The sequence below is a fragment of the Phodopus roborovskii genome, unplaced genomic scaffold (assembly GCF_943737965.1).
Source record: "Phodopus roborovskii unplaced genomic scaffold, PHOROB, whole genome shotgun sequence".
NCBI classification, from domain to species: domain Eukaryota; kingdom Metazoa; phylum Chordata; class Mammalia; order Rodentia; family Cricetidae; genus Phodopus; species Phodopus roborovskii.
In genome coordinates, this window is record NW_026126409.1 from 32725185 (window position 1) to 32729096 (window position 3912).

The window sequence follows — 3912 nt, forward strand, 5'->3', positions numbered from 1 at the left end:
CTTTGGGGACATCAGCTTTTAATACGAGCCTGCCTAGAGGCTGAACAGAGCTGGATGAGTAATGTTTCAAGAGATGGAAATAGGTCAAGGATAAAAGCAGGAGTCTTTGGGTTAAGAAGAAGCTAAGAAGAACACAAGAGGTATGTGTTTAGCTGACACAGTGTGCTCATATTGGTCAACAAGTAAGAATTGCCATGGATATGAAAGATGGAAGCTGATGATTGAGAAAGACGATTTTAGCTTCTGTATAGAAAATAGGTTGTAAGGGGATCAATGAAAGCTTGGGTGACAAACACACACCCACACAGATGGATCCTAAAAAGGACTCTCATATGAAGAAATTATGGTGACATTGTGATGAAGCTATGGAGGATGTTTTGGACAGGCCAGTGAGGCCTATGGACAAGCTTTAGATAAGACTCAGTGTTTTTCTTTATTTTATGCTTTAAGAATCTCCACAATACTGTTGATGATGAATCCCATGAACACTTGAAGTAAGAATTAGGTTAGGGTATGATACATATTTTGGAAAGAAATGTTTTGGTAAGTATTTGAATAGGGTGTTGTATATTGTCTGTAGCAATTTTCATAAAATATTATTGATCATGATAAACTACATTTGGAGTGAGCCTGGATAATGTTTTCTGCTTGGCTATAAAGCCCTATTTTTGAGGAGAAAGATAACAGTTGCCAGGGTGACATGACTTTCACAAGTTCTCCTCATACTTCATCTTCCTCCTCTGCTCCACCCATCACTCTTAGCTTCCAGTGTTTAAGTCCATGAGAAATTAGCTTCCCTACCATGTCTGATAAATGTATACTCCCTTAGTGGAGATGTTAACCCTGACCATAAATAATAACTTTTCATAAATATTAATGAATGGGAATTCCAAGCTAATGACAAGACTGGAGGCTTTCACTATCTTTTATAGTAGCTCAGATGCACATTGGTAAGAAAAATGTATTTTCCCTGAAGAGGAAGTTTAATGAAAACTTACTCTTTAGACATTCCATGAGATGGAACCCATTCCCAACACTGCTTGGGTGACCATGAACCATAGACTAGAAAGCCCAGAGACCTAGGGTAAAACCAAATACTACTGGTCTTAAAAAAAATAATGATAAAATGATTCCTAACGATATTCTGCTATATTTACAGTACCTTATTCAATGGTCATCAGAGAAGCTTCCTCTTGCAGCAGATGGGAACAAATATAGAGATTCACAGTCAAGAATTATGAAGAGAAAGGGAGAGACCTTGGAATACTCAGGTCTAATCAGGCGGTCTTCATCAGATGCTCCCCCCTCAGAGCTTAGGAAACCTTTGCAGAAGAGGAAGCAAGAAATGTGTAAGAGCCAGAGGGGATGGAGGACACCAGCATAGCAAAGCCCTCTAAATCAACAATATTAAAGCTAATATGAACTCACAGAGACTGAAGCAGCCAGCACAGAGCCTGTACTGTTCTACACCATGCCCTTTGCATATTCACTATAGCTCTCAGTTTAGCATTTTTATGAGACTCCTGAGTGTGGAATGGGTTCGTCTCTGACTTGCATGCCTTTTCCTGGGCTATTTTCCTTCTGTTGGTTTGCATTGTCCAACTTCGATTGGACTTGTTTTTAATGTTATTATATATTATTTTGTTAGGTTTATTTTATTATATTTTATTTTGTTGATGCCAATAAAAGTGGACAAGGTAACTTCATTCCAATAACAATTACAAAAATAGTTAACTGAAAATACAACACAAATTAGCTTTTTAATGTAAATGATATTTCTAGTTTTCCCATGTTAACTCAAAGGTTTGGTGATATGTGATTAAAGTAACTTTTTTTAAAGAAGAAATGAAGATAGAAATAACATACACTTCTTTTTGTTTTCACTGGAAATATATGAAACATTAGCTTCTAAGAATACTTTTGTCACAAAGATAAATAATGCTGAGGTATATGGAAGAGTGGATGACTTCTGAATCAAGGGTCATTTTTGTTAACAGTGTGGGATAGACTAGACATCAAGTAACTCTGAAGACCCAATGAACTACTGGACCAAGTATTCTGTGAGTGAGTAAAAATACTGTTATGTTTATACATGGCCTTTAATATTTTAAAGGGCAATAAATAACCTAGGGTAAGCCTTGATTGCCTTATTTGATCCTGAAAACACTAATAGAAACTAAGATTGCCTTGAAGCTTCAGGTCCACATTTTATGTCTAATTATTTCTCCAAATAGATGGCCAGAACATGAGGATATAGTTCAAAATACAATGTGAGATTAAAAAAAATATTTAAAGTTGATTTCCTATATTTTGTACTACTAATAAGATGACCCAATTCATCAATTCTTAATGATTTTCTTTAATAAAAACAATTAAATTACAGAGTGAATCTATCTTGATGCTATTTATTTTTTCAGTCTAATTTGCATTAGAGGCTGCTCTGTCAAAACAAAGTAGTTTACTTACAGGTTGTTGAATGATTTGGTAGTTTTATGTTACAGTAAGTGGTAAAGTTTCTGCAAAGCATTTTGAGTCTCCTTTTGAAATAATATATATATATATATGTATATATATATATATGCAGATATGTATGTCTAATTAATACTTTAATTGCAGTTATTCCTCATTAATTCATGATGTATTAATCTGCAATATTTGTTGGCTAAAACTCTACCAACAGGAATTTGTGTAACACACACACACACACACACACACACACACACATACACATCTTTTATTAGAGAATAAATTGTTAAAGTAGGCAAAATATTTCAAACAATTGCACTGGCCTCCAGGGAACATTGTTGATTCTTCCACAAAAATTGTGTTATTGAAACAGCAACTGAATCTTTTCTTTTTTCCAGAATGAAAATAATCTTGCTGTTGTTGTGAAACTTATATTAGGAAAAACAAGATATGAATACTGTTAGGTATATACATTACATTTTTAAATGAGCTCCATAAACATAATTCTTTAAACAAGATAGAAATATACATATAACAAAATTGAACTTATATTTATATCAATAAACCAAAAACCATACCAATGTAAAGTATTTTGAGATTAAGTTTTGTTTTAATTAAAGCAGATTTAACAATCTACCTTTTTTGTCATTTCTATATCATAGCCATAGTTTTTATTTAGGAAGAAATTGACTATGACCATTAGCCATTTATAACCAACCCCTTTTAATTGAACATAAACATTTATACACAATATTTTTGGAATTTGGGTGTTTCTTATAATACTTCTTGCTGATTATGGGTGCTATTAATCTTATGGGGAATCCTGGGAAAATTTAGACTGTAGTAGTCTGTGAGGCTGAATAAAACTATGGACACGTCACAAATTGTGATGTCATCCTTGTGCAGATGTCATGCTAATGTTCTCTATTTTGTTTAATTTTCTCAAATACAGATAGACTAAATTTTATAACTATAATTCTTGCTTGATGCCTGTCCTGTTTTGATATGTAATTTTATAATGTTAAAGTTAAAACCTTCCTTTTTAATTAGAAAGAAAATGGGAGAGCATGTGGTATGTCCTTCTTTATGCTGTGAATATGTTTTATTACATTGATTAATAAAGAAACTGCTTTGGCTAATAGCCAGGCAGAATATAGCCAAGCCAGAAATCCAAACGGAGATACAAGGAAAAAGAAGGTGGGGGGTAGTTCTGAGAACATCATGTAGCCACTGGAAGAGTAAAATAGCAGGGTATTACTAGTAAGCCACAGGCATATGACAATACACAGATTAATAGAAATGGGTTAATTTAAGTTATAATAGCTAGTTAGTAAAAGCCAGCATCATTGGCCAAACAATAATGATTAATACTAAGCCTCAAAGTAATTATTTTATAAGTGGCTGAATGACTGAGGAGACACATAAAAGGTTCCAGCTATATATTAT

General features: G+C 33.5%; 1 non-coding gene across 1 annotated transcript; it reads right to left on the minus strand.

Annotated features, from left to right (window-relative positions):
* Positions 1-3327: 3327 nt before the first annotated feature.
* LOC127220514 (U6 spliceosomal RNA) lies at positions 3328-3434 on the minus strand. The gene has a single exon (XR_007834382.1). It is a non-coding gene; the product is annotated as a U6 spliceosomal RNA (small nuclear RNA).
* Positions 3435-3912: the final 478 nt, after the last annotated feature.